Below are 22869 nucleotides of genomic sequence, written 5' to 3' on the forward strand. Positions count from 1 at the left end.
CGGATAAAATATCAAAGATATCACTATAATTGAGCTGGCGTGAGGACATGTTTATACAGTAATACAGCTGACAGATTTGGTGCGCTCAGCACCTGGCATATCGAGAGGTCACAGCAAAGGGACACTACCCTTTACATAGTTTCAGTTTGAACTTCCCGATAACTTCTTCATTCTAGTGGACTCTAGATAAATTACTACCTCCAAGTAAGGGTCGGAAACCATATGGGATACATTCAGCTGCCTATAAATGCGCAAAAATCACACCTGTATATTATATGGACGCTGTCCACAACCAGGAAAGCAGTGTGCCCGTATCCCATATGGGCATAGTGTTGAAAGTGGTAACAAAAAAAATTAAATACAAAAAAATGAGATAATTAAAATAGAAAATAATTTAGTTAAAATTAATTAATCACTATATTGTCCGGCTCCATGGCTAAATGGTTAGCGTGCTGGCCTTCGGTCACAGGGGTCCCGGGTTCGATTCCCGGCAGGGTCGGGAATTTTAACCATCATTGGTTGATTTCCCTGGCATGGAGGCTGGGTGTATGTGTTGTCTTCATCATCATTTCATACTCATCACGACGCGCAGGTCGCCTACGGGAGTCAAATTAAAAGACCTACACCTGGCGAGCCGAACTCCTCTTGGGATCTCCCGGCACTAAAAGCCATACACCATTTCATTTTCATTTCATCACTTTATTAAAATTATATTCACTTTGGTGTGGTTCAAGAAAATACACAATGCAATTTATTAACCTTCATAAATCAAATAACACCCACATTTAGTAAAGTAAAATTAAAAACCCAACAGTTCATAAAAATTAAAATAATCCATGAGAAAAATACATAAATCAAATCACCAACAGATACAGTTATAATTACACTGACTGGCAAAATTAATGAATCCCTTCACATACCTGCCAACTTTCCCGATTTAGGCGGGAGACTCCCGATTTTCGACAGTTTTTCCCGCCTCCCGATTATTCTATCTTTTCTCCCGATTTTAGCTTATTTTTTAGTGAATTTCAAACATTTGTGCCCGCCATTTCAGCTTTTTTACGCCAATGGCCGGAAGTCCTTCGCCCATTGGCCGCTTTCAAACGAAATATCGACGTTTATTAATGCGAGAAATGTGCGCGAATGTGCGATGTTTATTGAAACCTGTGTATCGCAACGCGTATATCGATTGTCAATCTCTCGTTCTCGCGTGCTATGTTCGTGTTTGTTCACATCAGTTGAGTCGATTCTATCCTCTTTTGTCGATTCTAGAGACTAGTCGCTTTCTTAGTAATTTAGTGACATAATTTCAATGATAACGACTAGTGACTTTTCTAGATTTTAGGAGCCATTTGGAGACAATTCTGACTAATTTTAATTTATCTCAATATAAATAAAATAACAGTTTTGCCTGTTCATTGCTCAGAATTTAAAAAGAATGATATTTCTGTGCCGGTCGTGACCATAGTTGCAAGGGGAAATGCCCGTTTTAATTTTCTGTAATTTCTGTCTGTCTGTATGTATGTATGTATGTACGCAGGCTCATCACGAAAAAATGGCTAAAAATAATTTTATGAAAATCGGTATATAACGTCGGGGAATAAGTCGCTACAATCTAGGCCATAAATAATTGTATTCACGCTGAGTGAAATGGTAGTTTAGGGGAAGGCCTAAAATTTAATTCTCAAATATTTAAGTTATTATTGCCCCTAGCAATAAATACTACATAACCAAAGTTATATATTATTAAATTTCCTATCATTTATGTCTGAAAATTTTTTACTGTACCAGCTATGATAAGACACATTCATGAATTTGGAATTTTTTTTTTTTTTTTTTTTTTTTTTTTTTTTTTTTTTTTTTTTTTTTTTTTTGCTAAGTCCATATCAGCGCCGAGGTACGAGAAAATGGACGAACAGAATTTTATGTGAAGTCAGGGAATAAGGAACTACAGTCTATGCTATAAATAATTTTATTCACTCTGTTCAAAATGGTAGTTTAGGGGAAGGTACCAAAAATTTAATTTTTAATTACCTATCCCAGTGGTCATATTGAAAAGTACTACGTAACAAAAGTTACAGAGAATGCAATTTCTGATTATTTATGTCTTATTCAGTTTTGCAAGAGACAGTTCTCATGAATGATTCGTATTGAAACTGACTTAAGCAAATTATCACAAAAATAATTTATTCTAATATCACCACCTATTCAATACAAGCCACATGCTACGTGAATGAAATCTGCATAATACTCTATACACTTCTCAGGGACATGTTTCGCCCCTTGTTAAGGGCATCATCAGCTTGTAGGTAACCTTAAGTTCAAATGTCTGAAACATTATCTATTCATACATGGATTAATCTGTAACATACTTTTCATTGTAATCCATGTATGAATAGATAATGTTTAAGACATTTGACCTTAAGGTTACCTACAGGCTGATGATGCCCTAACAAGGGGTGAAACATGTCCCTGAGAAGTGTATAAAGTATTATGTAGATTTCACTCACATAGCACGTGGCTTGTATTGAATAGGTGGTGATAATAGAATAAATTATTTTTGTGATAATTTGCTTATTCAATTTTACCGTTCTGACTATAATAATATTGGTGGTGGTGATTAAATTTTGAAGATGATTATAAGAATGAGAAAAAAGTCTTGAAGGAACGATCGCTTGAATAATAACACAAGAGGGAGTCATGAAAGAAAGGACGAATCACTTTACATTAGATGCTGTAATATCACAGATTCGGAAGAAAACTAAAGAGAAGGCCTCCAATATAGAAAGCCCATAAAATTGATCAACAATAACATTACATTGACCATTGTTGTTGTGACGTGCTTTGTGTATTCTGCTGCCATTTATCTACGATAGATGGAATTACTGCTGCATTTCGAGTATAACAGCCTGCCTGAATATTGGCGGGAAGAAGCTGGGGAGTGGGGAGTTAGATCTCTTTCTTTAGCATGGCATTCCTGTGGTTCATAAATTTTCGGATACTACTGGTACGTAACACACTGGATCATTATAGTATTCCACCTATTCGATTTGAATGAGCAATGTGCACACTTAAACGGAATAATTACACAGGAGTGTTTACGGCTGTCTGCAGCCTGGTCGTTCTAACTCTGAAACTTTGAACTGTTAGATTGACACCGTAGTAGTTTTAGCTAAAAGTGAGAAAATGTGCTGTTTTCATTTTATCGAATATTTCTTATGAAAGCATTGCTTTTAATTGCGACATTCATACTGGAATCATTGTAATGACATGTTGCCTTCAGTTGGGAAAACTATAAGGACAGTCTTTCTGAGAATTCCATAGCGAAGGAGGGTACATCAGCTAGTTATTTGATCTTCGCATAATCACGTGGGCGCTTGATGCAATATATTAATCTATGCATTTGCTAAGTAATGGCATGAGTATGGTATGAGTTCATACTATTTTCAGTAGGCTTATCGGAGACTGATCATCTCACTCACATACTTCCTGTGAGGGAATAGAGATGTGTAATTTTTAGCCTTGTAACCTCGTATAGCAAGTCGGGCTTTGAGACAATAAGTGTTGTAAATATATCGTAGTACTGTATTGCACAAGACATGTAGAATAAGCAATTTTGACCAATTGTATCTCCTGATTTCTCCTGATTTTTCCTGATTTTCAAATCAAAATCTCCTGATTTTTGGTTTTGTAAAGTTGGCAGGTATGCCTTCAGTATTCAAAGGAAAAAAAACCTGTTAAATTGTGAAACATTTACATTGATTACTTTCATGAAAAATTACATAACTAAGGGTAGTAATAGTCCGGCCCCGCGGTGTAGGGGGCAATGCGTCCGCCTGTCACCCGGCAGCCCTGCGTTCGATTCCCGGCCAGGTTGGGGATTTTTAATTGTAAATGATTAATATCCCTGGTCTGGGGACTGGGTGTTTGTGTCGTTCTCAATGTTCCTTTCCTCACGTTCAACACTTTACACTTCCGCCATTTAAAAATACATGCAGGTTTCTCATATATGGTGCAAGTAGAGGCAAAAGATCTTTCTAGCAAATAGCATTTTTTTTTAAAGGGGGGGGGTAGCAATAACATTACTTACTTTTTTTGCTACCCTTGGTTACTTTTTTCATGAAAATAATCAATGTAAATAATAAAACAAATGTTCCTCAATTTAATATCCTTTTTCCTTTGAGAATTGAAGTGATTAATTAATTTTGCCAGTCAGTGTAATTGCTCTCAGCACACTTGACGCGTAAGAATAGCATCACAACAAAAGCAAGATGGCACTACATGACTCCAGAGAAGAAAAAAAAATCCATGGCAATGCATTATCTGTTCGGAAAATGGCTTACAATGAAACATTACCTAACAATTGATGTTCCACATCGAAGATAAGCTCACCGGACAAAAAATTAGTCACCGTAGAGCGCATGTACACATGGATCATTAAGCCTGTACAGGTGGTGCAGCGAATGAGTTCCGTACTCAACCGCACTTGCACTGCCTCTGCATGAGCATATGGCAGTAGCGATCAGTGGACATTGAGGTTTCAAGCGGACAGTGTATGTCAACATGGGTAGATGTAAGGATATGACAGAGTGGCATAAAGTGGCAATTATGTTTTGCTATGCCCATGGCCATATAGTGCGTGAATTTGCTGGATTTGTTGGTATTTCACAGCGGACTGTTCAACGTATCTAAAAGCAGTGGTCACAAAACACGACATCAAAATTGTAGTTAAATTGAAATAATAAATATGGTAGTTCAACCTATTCAATACAAGTAAATAAGAGATGTAGAGATTACATTCTTATTTAATTAAAAGTGGAAATGGTACCGGTTTCGACCCCAGTCTGGGTCATCATCAGCCGATTATTACTCGAAAAACAATGCATAAGTAAGAAAGAGGTTAACGGTCAAGTCCATGCAATATCAGTTGAAGAGGCGATATAAAAATGACGGGGGTAGGCACTGTAAAATTCAGACAAAGTGGAATGTAAGTCACTTATAAGAAGTAATGCATAATCTTCCGAGCATCAGCACGGCACACACAATGTTTGGCACTGTGTCATAATGTTCACGAAAAGCAGAGAACAGTTAAATGAGCCAGACTGCATACACCGTCAGGCACAAAGTCACAACACAATCCAAATATGAAGATCTAAAGTCATGAAGAAGCCGAAGACAAGCAGCTCAACCGAAGTAACTTGCAAGCTCCAAAAGATCGGCGCGGTGTTTACAACGTCAAGTGCTGTAGTTTCATACGCTGACGGAGATTGAAGGATAGATTAATGATCAAGTATTTGCTTAGTTGACGAAAATGAATATATATATCCTTCAATATCAGTCAGCGTATGAAACTACAGCGCTTGACGTTGTAAACACCGCGCCGCGAGTAGCTTACCTGGATGCGACGTACCTGTACTGCCTTGTAGACTCACTTCCTAACAGAATCCATTCGGTTATCAAGTCCAGAGGTGGAGTTATACCGTATTAAATTATTCTTGCAATGATTTCTCCATGGGTGAAGGTCCATCCCAACCTGTTAGCGGATCATTGTGACAGGAATGGCATGTAATGAACATTTGGAGTCAGTCACATCGCAAGAGACAATTGGTCACAGAGTCACAAAGCTGCACATCTTCAGTGGGCTAGAAATCATCGAACATGGACAGTAACTGACTGGCGGAATGTAAAGTGGTCTGATAAATTATGTTTTTGCCTGTACCAATGACGCGCGTTGTCGAATGTTCCGAAGGCCAAATGAAGCATTTCATTCTGGATGTGTGCAAGGTCAGGTTCGAGCCAGAGGTGGGTCTATAATGTTTTGGGGGTGTTTTTTGTATCATAGATTGGGCCTACTCACTAAGGTGACCAATAACATGAACCAGCATGTTTATTTAAACATTCTGGCTGAAAAGGTGTTGCCTTTCAGTAAATATCTTAATGATGAGTATGCTATTGATACCCCAATTTTTCAAGATGACAACAGCAAAGTTCATCGGGCTGGACGCATATGTGACTGGTTTTATGAACACACCCCCCACCCTATTACATCTTGATTGGCCTACAAAATCACCTGACCTTAAACCCACTGAAAATCTGTGGGACATGTTGGATCAGCGGGTAAAAGGCTGACATCAGCGTCCCTGCAGTTTGGTGGAATTACGCAATCAAATCCTCAGCGAGTAGCTTAACCTGGATGTAACGTACCTGAACTACCTTGTGTAGTCACTTCCTAACAGAATCCATTCGGTTATCAAGTCCAGAGGTAGAGTTATAACGCATTAAATGATTCTTGTAATGGTTTCTCCATGGGTGATTATTTTTTTGTCCAGTGAGCTTAGTATAACCTTAGAATGCTAATTTAAATCAAGACTATATCATAAATTACACAATAATATTGTGTTGTGAAAATCAAAATAATTCAAACTCCTGGTTAGTATATTCATGCCTGCCATCTGTCATACTGTGTAGTCGATATACTTTGTCCTTGTGGCAGCCTCCTCATGGGGGAAGTTGTATTAATAAAATAATAATAATAACTACTATTGGTGAATATCATGTTTCTTCTGTATTGATTTTAACTAATAAAATAATTATTCCTTTAATTGGAATGTTTTATATTTTCACCATTCAGTACTTAGTAAGATATAAATATATTAGAATATCTCGCAGACTGAAACATGTCCTAATATAATACGTATTTAAATCAATCGTAGTTAATAATTTTCTTTTCCGTATTGATGATTACCTAGTTTCGAATAATATTACAAATGATGTTCCACCACTCAACACTATGAGTACAATATCAATATTTAATGTTTGAGTACCACTTTCAGTCCCTTTGGGACCATCTTCAGCTCAACAAACATGAATTACAGAAAACATTTGACAATCACACATATAAACGAAGACGCATGCACTTGATTAAAATAATCTGGTATTTCACCAATCGAAGGATACCGAATTGTGATGCAGGAGCGAAGCGTCAGGGGAGACAGGGTAGACAGCGTGTACCCTTAACATTTTGTGAACGAAATATTGTCTAGTTAATTCTTAGAGGCAATGAGAATTGTCATTCTTGTTGTGGAAATACATTATAAAATTGTGAGCTCAAGTAAATTGAACAAATTAATATTAAAAATAATGTGTTGACTCCTAGACTGGACTATGTTCTGAATGAGAGGTGATTTATTTGTTGGCATGTAAATTTGAGACATGACGGAATCTCATTTGACGTCAAATGACCTATTCACTGCCTGTTTGTTGTCGTCAGTCTAATTGGGCAACACTCACATTTAAAATATTACGTTGTTAAAAATATGAGGAGCTGTAGATGTTTTTATATTGGTTAAAATGAAAATGTCTCGTCAACACTTATTGTGGTATACATGTTTGTCTATTGATTCTTGAGGGAAAATCCTTTGTGATTGAGGTAGACAGTTGTTACGTTGAAAGTAGGTATCTCGTGGTGATAATTGGCTATTGTGCGGGTGTTAATGTGAGAAGAATGGAATATCTGTAAAGAAATGGAAAGTGGGTATTTAGAATGGTGTATACATATCGTTACTTCGAGAAAGTTGTTGTTAGTCGTTCTAAAGGCTATTTTGACCTTGTGCTTCGTGAATAAATTGGTAATTTGATGAATGCTATGATTGTTGAATGTGAAGGGTGAGTATCTGTTCTTCCATTTCATTTCCTTGATTAGAGTGGATTTTGGTTTATGTTGGATCTTGTGTACTATTTTATGGATGAATTCTTTATTATATCCATTAGTATAAGCTATTAATCACAAGGTTTCTAATTCTTGTGTTAGATTTGATTGGGACAGTGGGATGTTAAAAGCCCTGTGGGCCAGGCTGAGTGGCTCAGATGGTTGAGACGCTGGCCTTCTGACCCCAACTTGGCAGGTTTGATTCTGGCTCAGTCCGGTGGTATTTGAAGGTGCTCAAATACATCAGCCTCGTGTCGATAGATTTACTGGCACGTAAAAGAACTCCTGCAGGACTAAATTCAGGCTCCTTGGCGTCCCCAAAAACCGAAAAAGTAGTTAGTGGGACGTAAAGCCAATAACATTATTATATAAAGCCCTGTGGAGTAAGCTGTAAAAAGAAGTTCTTTTATGAGAGTTAGGATATACTGATTCCTGCTTTATGGTGTTATTGGTGTGTGTCAGTTTTCTATAGATGGTGTATGATAGGTGGTCTTGATTCCTTGTTATTATTAAATGTAAATAATTCAAAGTTCGATTAGATTCTGTTTCTAGTGTGAACTGTACAATATGGCGATTCAATTTACGGTATTTAGTTCATTGAGTACTGTTTGACTGTTGGTGTGTTTTTCGTTTAGGATCGCAAAGGCATCGTCAACATATCTTGACCAGTAAAAAATTTGTGGTCTGTTTTACTAATTTGGGTGTGTTCTAAGTGATCTAAGTAGATCTCTGCAAATATACCAGATTCTTTGGAGCCCATTGGTAGTCCATTTTATTGGTATAGGACCTCATTGAAAGTGAAATAATTATTGTTGAGTGTGAATTATTTTATTTATGTTGTACTTAGTTTGCTGTGTTGTTTTAGGGTGTTTTGTATGATGGATATGATGTCTTTTAAGGGGATATTGTGGTACATGCTCTTTATATCGAAGGATACCAAATTGTGATGCAGGAGCGAAGCGCCAGGGGAGACAGGGTAGACAGCGTGTACCCTTAACATTTTGTGAACGAAATATTGTCTAGTTAATTCAATTATTTTTTAGAACGTTAATTATTTTCACATACATGACATTATTGTATTCCCCGCTTTACTTATTTTCGTCTCTCTTCAGCAATGCTCGGGCTCACGTCACTTACACGAAAGTAGATGCTGTTTATTCTGTGTATTTTGTGTTCTTTGATTTTCAAAGCTTTCAGAATAGAGCAACATTAATGCTATCTGTAGGTGCTGACTGTGGAACTATGACTTTCGTATAGCGAGATTTCTCCGTCCAGTAAACAGACTTACCAGCGTCTCTTCTTGCTCTCATTGGCTGGTATTTGGATCTCGGTTATAAAGGTGCCCTTATTGCCTACCATCTCAGGCATACTTTAATGTAATTAATTTGAATTTACTATAGTATAAGACACATCTAAAAATAAAATAATAGTAATAATATTAAATATGAAGTATAGCAAACTTACACCTAATAAATTAATGATAGCATCAAAACGTTTCAAGTACATGCATTTTCTTGCCCGCCAGTATTAGTTACAGTATTATAACCCCAGCAACTATTGGCTTCCATTCTTAATAATGAACTCCAGAGTGTGTCTATGGAAACAACAAAATAGTTTAACTGATGCTGTCTATTCCATTAACGTGAGTTTCTAGTGAATGTGCTATGAGTGCCTTGAAACAAATTAGAAACATATTTAAGGAATTCAGTGACCAACCAGAGACTGTTGAACTTGGGAACTCTAGCTATAGAGAAGGAACTGCTTTGCCATCTTAGTAAGACGCCTAACTTCAAGACGAGAGTAATAGATATATTTGCTGAAACGAAGGATAGGTGGATTGAACTCATTTACAAAAATATTGCTTAAGGTGACTTGTACGAAAATCTATTTATTTCTTATTTCTCTTATTAAATCTACATAATAGTAAATTATATTGCTATATTTTTTATTTCATTAGTTGTTGTTGTTTGACAACTCCCCGCTGCCTATTTAATCTGTGTTTAAAAACAAAACGAGTGTACACAGGGTTATCGGTTGTTATAGGGTTTGTCTTAGTCTCAGAGTCATTAATATAATATTGAATACAGATCTGTATGCATCAAAAACAAAATTCCATATATAATATGATTAGTTTAAATTTTAAATAAATTATCCGTCTACCCCCTTACTTATTTCATGCTTCGCCACTGGTGTGATGAGGTTGGATTGCTAGGTTTTTGGTATCATTACAAAATTTAGTTGTGTTCTGATAGGATAGTTGTCTTTGCTTGTGTGGCAAAACGTTTCTTAAGGAATCTTTGAATGAACTGGGCTGCTTAGTAGGTGTGACCTGACCTAAAATTAATTATCGTTCTTAGAGGGATGTTGTCCTTGTGAATCTTAGGGAGTGCCCTTTTTCAAGCTCCCCAAGGGAGGCCTAAAACGACGAGGACATCGCAACTGGAGAAGGCAATTGTTCATAGAGTTGATGACGACCCTAATGTAACTGCAAGACAATTAGGTGCAACAAGTAATGTTGACCACATGACTGTCTGGCAAGTGTTACATAAGAACCTGTTGTATTTGTACCATTTACAGCATGTCCAAGCTTCTCGGCAGCTGATTTTCCTGCACAGGTACACTTCTGTGAATAGTTTATTCAAGAATGTGTCAACTCTGATCTTAGTACAACTGTGTTGTTCACAGGTGGGGCATAATTTCAACGTTATCAGATTGTAAATTTTCAGTCACCACATATGGACTCTTGCAAGTGTTGAAGCACATCATTTAACAAAGTTTTTCTGTCAAAATTTGGGTACCGGCTTTGTTTCTGACTGTTTGTTAGGGCCTTATGTTCTTCCATCCATGCTTGCTTATAGAATACTCTACCTGTACTGCTAGAAGATGTGCCTTTACAAGTGCAACGAGACATGTACTTCATGCATGATGGAGCTCCTCCGCATTTCAGTGTTAATGTCCATCGGCTTCTAAATAACAGATTTCATGACAGGTGGATAGGTAGAGGTGAACCAATTCCCTGGCCTCCCCGGACGTAAACCCACTAGACTGTTATTTGTGGGGGTATTTGAAAGCTCTTGTGTATTGAACCCCAGTATAAGATGTAGAGAGTATTTGTGCCCATAATGGGGGAGGTTGCAAAATAATACTCCAGGAATACATCAGTGCATGTGGAATTCATTGTAATGGCGTGTTGATGCATGTATCAATGCTAACTGAGCGCATTTTGAACATATCATGCAAGAAAGAGTTCCATGTGGTACGCTGGTATTTTCTGTTCCTCCCATGCTTAATGTACTATGTAGAGTTGTAGAAAATAAGTTTCAACATGGAAGTAAAGGATTTCCAGACCTATGTCCATATAACATATTTTCTTCTACATGTGAGGAATGTGTCATGAAAATTTGGCTGTTCCTTATTGTTCATCATAATCAATTGTATAATAACTGACTAAATGGCAATATGGATAGCATATGTAAAATTTGTACATTTCATATTTTATGCAGTAATTTTAATCGTTAGAAGAGTGAAGCAATAAGAAGTCCTCCATTATAATATGGATTTTTGTTTTTCTTATGTTACAAATTATTTTAATTTTTAACCATGCTTTTGATATTGAACTTGAGCCATTAGACCTGTGATCTTATCGTCAAAACTACAGTTTACAAAATAGAAATAACATGACACAAATAAGCGGAATAAACGTACATTCAGACACGCATCCATTCCTCAAGATTCATTCAACCTGGCAACATTCATCGAGGAGATGCTCATGGGAAGACAGCTTTAAAGAATTTAAACTATTTATGGCTCTATTGTTATGAGGGGGAGAGCTCTGTATAATAGTTCCATGTGTAACAAAGGAACGGCTATACGCTGCTGACCTGTTGAGAGTGATAGCAAGGGTGCTGCCGGTGCATGTATTATGCTAGTGAAAAGAGGATAGGAAATTAAGTTGTGAAGATAAGTAATACGAGGTTTTCTCATTAAATATTCAAAGGTCAATACTGCTATCTGAAGGTTTCTATATTTTGCAGTTCAAATTTTACAAGGAAAAGTTGACGGTAAAAAGGACTAATATGAACATCATAGCTTAAGGAGAGGATAAGTCTAGTACAAGAGTTCATAGCTTGGTGTAATGATTTAATGGAACATAGTTTCAGATGGGATGCGATAGGTTAAAACCTATCCGGGAGATAGTAGGTTCGAATCCCACTATCGGCAGCCCTGAAAATGGTTTTCCGTGGTTTCCCATTTTCACACCAGGCAAATGCTGGGGCTGTACCTTAATTAAGGCCATGGCTGCTTCCTTCCAACTCCTAGGTCTTCCCTATCCCATCATCACCATAAGACCTATCTATGTCGGTGTGACGTAAAATCCCTAGCAAAAAAAAAAGTTAAAACCTACTATTTTACAAAGGCTAAGGTAATAAAAGTCATCCTTCAAACTAGCATCCAATTTCTGTATGTTCAGTGATTGGACATTTCGTTGACAGAATTTTGTATTCCAAACCCTGCAAATTTCACCTTGTGTCAGCTTATTGGGTTCAAAGAATGGTCTTTTGGATGCTACGAAAATAAGACAATTACTGGGAGATCAGGAATTCCAGAAATGGTGTCAGTTTCCTCAAAAGGGAAAAGGTGTTATCTTATTTAACACATTGTGGATCAGACCCAAGTCTACTCATGTTTGGCTGTCCGAACATTGCAGACAGGTCCTGAGTTGACTCACAAGACTTGTACATTCAATGACATCTTTTGGAACTTCTGAAACTGGCTGGTGGTCAAGGTTGATAGAATCTCATTGTTGAAGGTTTTGTTTATTCCATGCTACCTCTATTTCGTTCTTCAGTTTTATGCTTCAATTTCTTAGTGTTCCGACCTCATGTTTATGCCATTCCAAGAGCCAGACTGACCGCATGTTTAGATCAGGACGAAATATTTAACAGACTGTATGCAGATAATTATTCGGAATACCCAAGTAACGATGAAAAACTTGAGTTTGATATTGAAAGCTCTTCTGATGAAAGTGTGAGTAACGATGGTGAAGATATACTTCTTACAAAATTGTACCAAAAGTATTTTAATCCTCCTAGTCAGTACTATTTTTTTAAACGTCCAATTAAGTTGAAAGTTCAGACATAAATAGACATGTTTCAACTTGGCATTGGGTCTTGCTGAAGAACTTTTGTCTTAATTGGATGTTTAAATAAATAGTATTGACTAGGAGGATTAAAATAGTTTTTGTACAGTTGTAGGAAGTTCAACCGTCAATACGGATTCAACAATGAGATTCATAGTCTGTAAGGTGAAGATATACACCCTTCAAAACGTCGTTGCTATATGCCCCTTTACAGAGTCATTGCTACACAGCTTATCACACTAGAAAACATTATTAGGACTCCTTTAAAAGATTTCCAGTAAATGTTATCACAGTCAGTACAAGGTTAGTGAAGCCAAGCTCATTTAACTATGCATGTGCTTTCGCATTAAGTTGTTTAGGAAACGACCAGGCACAGGGAATGGGCAGTGTGAGGAGCATCCGGTCAGCAATGTGTTAAATATAACCTTTCAGTGAACAGTTGGATAACACACCATGATGGTCTGTCTTGCAGTGACTGGCGTGATGCTCTAAAGATGACCGCTAACATTGTCGTCATTCGAGCCGTCCTAGGCAGGTCCCGGGACAGTAACCATCGTCGATATTGCCACGAGTTAGAAATCCTTCTCATGTCCTGGGATACTGTCCCTACGGCGAAGCCCTGTGACTTACTGGGCACACACATAATACGAAGCTCCATCACTCAGTCATTACAAGATGCTGGTTATAGGCTATATGCACGAAGTGGTCCACGAATTGTCGGAGAACAGCAGTATCCGTAGGATTGATGTGATAGCCTTCAAAAATAACAACAATGGATATATTATTGATCTTATGGTTCAGTTTGAATTGCATGTTAACCAGCCCAGTGAAGTACACGAGGAAAAGAAAACCATTTACGAACACACTGTCCCCTTCTACCGACATGAATACGGATGGGCTAACATCAAGGCGATAGGCCTCATGATCAGTGCAAGAGGAACAGTTCCTAAGTTTTTCGAAGAATTCTGCGCAAGATTAAAACTACCAGAGTTTTGACAAAGAATGTGGTCCTCAAAGCCTTGAAAGGTTCATTAACAATACTGAGGAATCATTTATATAGTCATAAATGTATTTAGTATACTTTGTCCTCATGGGCCATCCTCCTTATGGAGGAAGTGTTTATTCTCTGAATAAATGTACGTATATTTATTTATTTTTGACTTTCCCCCAACTGGATATTGCCCCTGAGGACAAAGTACACAAAAAGACAAGAATGAATATAAAAAGTAATTGTGAGTTGGTTAGCACATTTGACATACTGTTTGTTATTGCATATATCAAGGTAGCTAGAATATAAAGTAGGCTACTCCGGCGGTTGAAGCTTCCATTGGCTGGAGCACTCTGACGTCACGTGGTATGAACGATAGCGAGTAAGGTACACAGTCGCAGTACAGCAAGCCTCTGAGTTCTCGTGCCTGTGAAACATCTTCTCAATCTTTCATCAAATAATAGGCTGGTTTAGTCCGATTCGATAAGTAACGGCACTTCCAATAGATTTTAAAACGTGAAAATGCGTTAAATTTCTTCGCATGCTGAGCAGGTAGAACATCAACTATCAAATACATGACACATATTACGATAAGAAATAAAATATTGCCATGCAACTCAAAATAATTATTTCCTGATGAAGTAAATATTTAGACCAAATGGCATAGGAAAATATGCATCATATCGACATCGTTATGGAATTATATTATATTAAAACGTACGTGTCAGGAGACTTAATTACTTGATGAACCAGCCCAAAGCTTAGCCTTCTTATTGGCATATTTTCTCAGTGCTAGCTCCTTACTCTTTGCATTAAAATGCCATGTCCTAATAAATGTCCTGGTCCTTACGTAGAGACAAATTATTTTGTCATGGAATACTGGAAATTTTGACTTAATAATAGAAATAAGAGTTTTCACGTTTTTGCATCTGGATACAGTCTTACCGTGAAACACACCAAATGAAATTTCGAACTGGGCTATATTTTTTAACCACTCAGGACTGGGATGTGTGAGGCCCCCTTTTTAAATAACCGAGATCCAGTAACAGGTCTCTTCTCGCACGACATTTTTGTCTCTTTCTTCATATTTACTGTATATCGGATCACGGATACTATATTATTTCACGAGCTTCGAAATATATTCAGAAATATAAGTTATTAGCACATAATAATGTTAATGTTATTGGATTTTACGTCCCACTAACTATGTTTTTTAGCACCTTCACCACCGGACCGAGACAGGATCGAACCTGCCAAGTTGGGCTAAGAAGGCCAGCGATCTACCATTTGAGTTGCTACTCAGCCCGGCTATTAGCACATAACAATAATTATAGAAAATATGATTTTCATTCAGTCATTTATATCTGACACCTTTTTACCATAATAATAATGGAGATATTCAAGAGTTTATTACAAAGTGTTTCAATAACCAAGCATTGCTGACGAGGAAGTATTGTTATGCCATCACAGTAGCAAACTAACTGGCTATGATGGTTGTTGTCGTTATTGTCTTTATAATATGCAAACTAATAATAATGTTATTTGTGTTACGTCTCACTAACAACATTTACGGTTTTCTGAGACTCGAGGTGCCGTAATTTTGTCCCATGGGAGTTCTTTTACGTGCCGACAATTTATAGCGCCACACACGTTTCCATAATATGTTGACTGCATTTTAATCAGTACAGTGGTTCTACTTCAGATACTGACAACACGAACACTGTTCACGTAATGAACCATTATAAAATTATTATGTATCTGTGATCCGATATACAGTAAATACGTAGAAAGAGACAAAAATGTTGGTCGGTCGGTCACTTGCTTTCTTGGCTTACGCTGCGTGAACCATCAACGATAGAAACGTACGAAATGTAGAGCATAGAATCCTCTACAAAAAAAATCTGCGATGGCACATACCTATTTCCAACCAGCTGGCCTCTAGAAGCGATTTTATGCTACAGTCCGCGGTAAAAAATATAACTCCTTAAAATTAAATAAATATTTCGATATTATCCTCGAGTTCCTCATCAAAATAAATTGTTTGACCTCCTCCAGTATTTTATTAGGATTACAATAACCTTGTCAGGACATTATTTGCATGAATGGTTCAGAAGTTATGACCATTTTAGACTGTAGTGGTAATACGTGTCAGCAGGACAGGCGACCGCTGTCTCATATCACATGACGTCATGCAGAAGGCGGACAGGGAGAGAAACAAGTGAGCGCAATGCGGGAAGAGACCCCTCTGTACATATATATTGAAACAGGAACCATCCAGTTACACCTGCAATTGCCCGTGATCGAACTGGAGACTGCTCGGCCTGTTTCATAAGTTTAAATTGTGCGCATTATAGTCTATGATGCAACGCATGCTGCTAGCGAGCTCGGCTGCAGCTTGCTAAGGCACGACCGCAATGTCACAGAACACATAGCTTGCATGTCAGAAGCAATGATCTAGAAGCTTTTTTCTGTCTCTTCTTCCTGATGAGATAACAGCAAATGGACAGCGGAATTGTGTAGCTGGCAATAACAAATAGCTTGTACTCAAATTTCAAGTCGATAACTGCATTATTTGAGGAGATATTAAGATATTAAAATATTGGGTGATATCCATGATGTTCACACCCAGAGTCAAGCTTTTGTATAAAAGGCGAGCCTGGAAACTCAACGATACACATAGTGATCGACAACAGAGACCGGTGAAGGTGTGCTGCATGATGTAGTGCCAGAGAGTGTGATATAACTTGGTGCGTGGATTGCCAAGTTCTGAACGTCTACAACTTCAAACTCAGTACCAGCGAGGCACGGCCTAGCTTGTACTCAAATTTCAAGTCCATAACTGCATTGTTTGAGGAGATATTAAGATATTAAAATATTGGGTGATATCCATGATGTTCACACCCTGGATCAAGCTTTTTTATAAAAGGCGAGCCTGGAAACTCAACGATACACATAGTGATCGACAACAGAGACCGGTGAAGGTCTTCTGCATGACGTAGTGCCAGAGAGTGTGATTTAACTTGGTGCGTGGAGTGCTAAGTTCCGAACGTCTACAACTTTGAACTCAGTATCAGCGAGGCACGGCCTAGGTGAGAACTTTGACTGTGACAACAGTATAACTTTATACTCTAAAAATGTTTTCGTCTATTCTAAAGGACTTAGGGTCGTATTCATGAACGTGACTTTGACTTCGACTTACGTAAGTTCGCTTAGTTGAGTTTCGTGGAAGTCTGTTTCATAAACGCAACTTTTACAAAGTAGACTCTGGCGTAAGTAGACTTTGGTAAGTTACGATGTGAAGAATTAGATATGAAGTTGGCAATGAAAACAATGGAAGAGCAGTGTAGCATCTCCCATCACTCAATGCCTTTTCTTAATAAAGGGGTAGAAGAAGAAGAAATTCAGCTGTTTCCTGCGTTATAGATCCAGTTAATACAGTTAATTTTTATTTCTCGGCGATGGATGGAAAGAAAAAAATGCCTTCAACAACTATGAAAGGGAGGTGTTCCTAGAACTATGAAAGAGAAGAAAGATATGGCTGAAAACGAAATCAATAAACTTCATCTCTTGGTTGGCTATAACCTGATAATTGAAACTAAAAATCCCTTTCCTATCACGGAAAACCTCAGCATGGTTGCCACCTAGACTTATTACTGGTACATAGCTCCAACCACTCCAGGGAATCGGGATCTTTCATACACACGTCGCGCATCATTTTGACATTCAGCTTCATTTGGGAACGAAACAAACTGTGGTCTCTTTCGGGCAGTCAGGATCGATATTCGATATTCTTTTGATTATTCTACATACTGAGGGCTGGCTTACTCCTCGTAAATGAGGGGAATCAATTTGGAAGTTACCTGAAAACCATGAAAGTGTGAAAGACTATTGTATTTACCATAAGAATGCATTAATCTGTGCTGATCATCCCTTAACCTAAATAGATAACACGATGAGTAGAAAGTACAAAAACTTTGCGCTATAGTAACAATAATTTTACCTGTAGCATAATATCTTAACGACCGGGTGATTTGTCAGTGTGGTTAGGGGCGCGCAGCTGTGAGCTTGCATCCGGGAGATAGTGGGTTCAAACCCCACTGTCGGCAGCCCTGAAGATGGTTTCCCGTGGTTTCCCATTTTCACACCAGGCAAATGCTGGTGGGGGCTGTACCTTAATTAAGGCCACGGCCGCTTTCTTCCCATTCCTTGGTCTTTCCTATCCCATCGTCGCCATAAGACCTATCTGTGTTGATGTGACGTAAAGTTAAAATATAATCTTAACAAAATTAGCAACTGTATTATTGGAGGTATGGGTGATCCTCGATTATTATATTTCTGTAATTCGTTTTCAAACATGGTTAATACATCTAATACTGTAGGTTTGTCGAATCTATGTCGTTTTCTGAACTCATTATCTGTATTAAATTCAACTGGGTTCCGTGCATCTCTTTATAACACGCCGAGGAGTAGGCACAACGTACCAAATAATTTCCTGGATCTCTTCAATTTCGTCTACAAAATTAACTACACCAACAATATCTGCCATTTTATTATTTTTCTGATCGCAGAGTCTACTTAAGTACGGAACATCGGCGACTTGGAAGTGAAGTCGCCATCTAAGTTTACTTACCTCCAAGTAGCGATTATAAAATGGAAATGGCGACTTACCGCCTTCTAAGTCTAAGTCTAAGTCAAAGTCTCGTTCATGAATACAACCCTTAGAGTTATTCAAACACTTTAACATTTTACGTTGCTGGCTTGAAAACACAAGTGTCATACATTGGACATATTATTTTGTGCCGTGTGCTACAAAACAGTCAGTAAACAACATAACTTACAATTTAATGAGACAGGTTTACGTTTTTGAACTTCTTCAAGTGACCAGCTATTTAGGACTCTGATACTGTATAGGCTTATGGGCTTATGCTGTGTCAAGAAAATAAGGTGAAATTCTTTATGTTTCGCAGAGAACTGTGCTCTACGTCTTCAGAAGAAATCTCTACTGTCCACGAGAAAGGCTTCTTAAACAACGACTTTAAAATTTAGACGTTATAATAGAAGTGGAAATGGTACGTTCATTCACCACCAGATGGCTCCCAGGACGTGGCACAATACTAGCGTTCGAAGCAGAAGCTGACCGAACCATCAGAAACAGTCTAAGCGGTTCACATAACGTTTGTACGTAACATACGACATTGACAGGTGTATGGCATAGACACAAGCCTAGAATTAAACACCTAATGTTTTCCAAATTCGTACATTCCTCATCGCCAGATGTTTCATTCCAAAATAATAAGATGAAGTGAGAGCGTTTCGCATGACCAGGGATCATAACAAGCAGTACAACAACAATAATAAATAGAAACACTTACCAAAGAGATCCCAAGGAAAAGGTTGTCGCAGAATGTGAAAGCAAGGGCACACAAGTCCAAGCGGAACGATTAGAACTTAATTTTAATTTATTGTTGGCTGAAATAATAAAATTCACTCATTTTGTGGAGAAAAAGAAACGTAAATTAAATCGATTGAAAAACTTCCGACCCTGTTTAACAAACTACAAATCAAATCAATTCAGATATCAATAATTAAGTAGAAATTAGTAAAGGGCAAAAATGTATTAATAGCAATCTCACAGTGTTTGAAGTCTTCAATTAAGATGTGAAAACAGAAAACAATTTCTATGGGACTAACTCGTTTTTGTACTTAGGATATGAAATCGGTAATGAAACACAAACGGCATGCAAGCTCCAAATTAAACGGGAGAAGAAAATCAAATATAATCCAATTAACGGCCACAAAAAATAATACAGGCTCAAATATCACTACCACAAGAGCCACAGTAAATCAGATTTAATTATCACAAGAGCGGATGAAAATTCAACCACACAAGGAAAATTCTCATTCCAATCGGCGAATGTCAAATGTGATAATAATGAGACGACACACAAATGTCAGGCTCAACAGAGCGCACGCCCCCAAACTGTTTATACTCGGTTACATAGCAACAACTCACATGACACCCTCATACCAACCGCTACCCAAATAAACTACTCGGTTACATAGCAACAACTCACATGACACCCTCATACCACCCGCTACCCAAATAAACTGAGCAGTCAGCTAGAAAAGGTTTTCCTCTTACTACCTTTATCCCCAAAATGGTGGTTGGAAAATATATAAGATTAGAACCATGATTGCAAATGAATTAAATAAGATCAATTTAAACCACCGAATAGAGAATTATACCAATAACGTGTTCATAACCAATCATTCTTAGGAGCTCCTACAACATAGATTCACTTAACTTTACTTCATGAAGCATTTAAATTATCTCACCATGAAGATCAAACCGAAATACATGTTTACAGTTTCATTGAAACCCCAATCATAAGCCAAACATAACATTGACATGATTATGACCTGTTTTTCAAATATTCCACCAATTCTGAATTACACAAAAATTGAATCAATAATTTCTCACACGGTTATTACACCAAAACAGTTTCTATTGTTTCTTAATATCATGCATTAGCAGAAACCGTTGATCAGGTTAGTCCAGTAGACACGGAGATTCTAATATACTCCAAGGGTCGGAGAATACCAAATTCTTAAAAAAAAAAAAAAAAAAAAACCAACATTTCAGGCCTAATCGCCCGGAGGGCAATTATTCTACCCTGGATCCAGTCCGAGTAACATCTCCACAGCTCTCAAATGGGTAGTTGTATCACTTAATATTCAACCAGAACGTTGGCCAGCAAGCTGCCTTCTCTTGAAAATAATAATCAGAACAACTGCACTCACTCATTGTCATGCTTACATCAGGCGATCGCAGAGCAAGTTCGACTTCACATACCCAGGCGGCAGCACACACAAGCGACCAGGAAGGCTAGTACACAGTTTCCCCCACTAGGAGGCGCACAATTAGCGAGCCGAGAATAAGGAAATGCATTTTACAAAGGTCTAACCCACTCAGTAGACCACAAATCACGTGAAAGCATAGACAGAGCTGCAAAATACTTCATGACTCACATCCAAACATTAAAAATCCATTATACTATTGTGAATGGATCAACTCGGAGGATTAACATGATAGCATACTTTACTAGCACAAAGCAGGATGTAATTGTGGATCCCACAAAAAAAGATATGAGTTGGGATATGAACAGCACACAGAGTACATCAAGGAAAGAAGAGTATTTGCAAACCCACAGCAAATTTTTTCAGAGATAAATATCACTTGGAATCAATGTTTTTATGGTGTTCTGCTGAGAGCTCGGATTGCCATACAGGGGTTTCTTGATAATTTCAGGTAGAGGTTTGGATTACCATCCTGTCTTAATGATAAGATTGCAGTGGCAGTGCTGAAGAAATCCTGTCAAATTTTAAATCACCATTTCAGTCATTTTATTACAGTTTTTTTAGATGTTGTGTAAATTTTCTGTTAGTGTGTATGGTGCTACCGTTGTTAAAAGGCAGTTTCTAAAATAAAAATTTGTAAGATATAGGGAATCTTTTCTCTCGCCTTTCATGTCCCTCTCCTTTCTTTACACCCACAATATCCCCTGCCTGTCATAAGAGGCGACTAAAAGGGGCGCCAGGGGCTCTCAACTTGAGAGTGTGGGTTGGCGACCACAGGGCCTTTAGTTGAGTCCTGGTATTGCTTCCACTTACTTGTGCCAGGCTCCTCACTTTCATCTATCCTGTCTGACCTCCCTTGGTCAACTCTTGTTCTTTTCCGACCTCGAAGGTATTAGAGCATTTGAGGCCTAGGAAGTCTTTCATTTACATGCCCCTCGTGGCCCTTGCCTTTCTTCATCCGTTACTTCATTTTTTGAAGTGACGGATCCCTTCTTTTTCTTCTTTTTTATCTCTCTACCCCGTGTGGGTGGAGGACGCAGATGAAGAATACACCCACGGTATCCCCTGCCTGTTGTAAGAGGTGACTAAAAGGGGCAACCAAGGGATGATTGAATTAGAACCATGAAACTACTTGTAATTAGTACCATCACACAGGGAAAACCACGGTTCGCCTTTACTTGCGAGTAGTACCACTATGTTAGGTACACAATAGGTTTGTGATTAGTAGCAGCAGAGAGTGGTTCACTGTGGATTTACAGTACCTGTAATTAGTACCACTATATGCGGAATATCACGGGCTTACGTTGCATGTGATTTGTACAGGTCTGGGCGTTGCCTATGATTAGTACCACTATATGAGCAACACTGTTGGTATGTGTTGCCTGTGATTTGTACCCACTATGTGAGGAACACCATGGAATAGTACAAGTCCCTGTGATTAGTACACTATGTGAGGTGCACCGTGGGTTTGCATTGCCTACGAGTGGCGCCATTATGTGAGAAACACCATAGGTCTGCGTTACCTGTACGACGTACAGTACTTGTGAGTAGCACCTTAATGTTTGCAACACCGTGAGTTTACGCTACCTTTGATTAGTACCGCAACTTGAGAAATACCATGATTGTACTTTACTAGCGATAAGTGGCATTATGAGGGACCATTGACCTGGATATTGAACCCCTTTAGACAGCAAGCATCATCGATTCAGGATTGTGCTTTGGAAGCAATCCCTTGGTCAGTAATATTTTTTCTGGGAAGGTGAGACATTGCAAGTCGGATCCACTGATTGTTTTAAATCCATATTCATTCTTCATCATCACATTTTGAATTCTGGTCAGTGGATGAATTTTGTATTTTTAAATTGTCATTGCATTTCATCTCATTTTGTACCATTAAGGGCCAATGACCTAGATGTTAGGCCCCTTTAAACAACATGCATCATCATCATCATCATCATCATCATCATCATCATTATCCTTTCTTTAGTTCCTTAGGTCTTCCTCCTTCTTCTGTGATTAGTATTAAGAGAAGCTGATAATCTCATGTTTGCAGATGAAAACAACAATCACCACTACCTCTCTTGACTGGTGTTGTAAGAGAAAGAAATTTGTTGAAGATCATTTCTTACTGCAGTTTTATTGAAATATTTAAACTGTTTATTTTTGTAACATATT

At 38.0% G+C, this 22869-nt stretch overlaps 1 protein-coding gene across 1 annotated transcript in view; it reads left to right on the top strand.

Moving 5' to 3' along the window:
* The window catches only part of LOC136866284 (dentin sialophosphoprotein), a 135301-nt gene that overhangs the window by 110854 nt on the left and 1578 nt on the right, over positions 1–22869 (top strand). The gene's annotated exons all lie outside the window — the stretch shown is intronic.

This window comes from Anabrus simplex, chromosome 3 (genome assembly GCF_040414725.1).
Source record: "Anabrus simplex isolate iqAnaSimp1 chromosome 3, ASM4041472v1, whole genome shotgun sequence".
NCBI classification, from domain to species: Eukaryota; Metazoa; Arthropoda; class Insecta; order Orthoptera; family Tettigoniidae; genus Anabrus; species Anabrus simplex.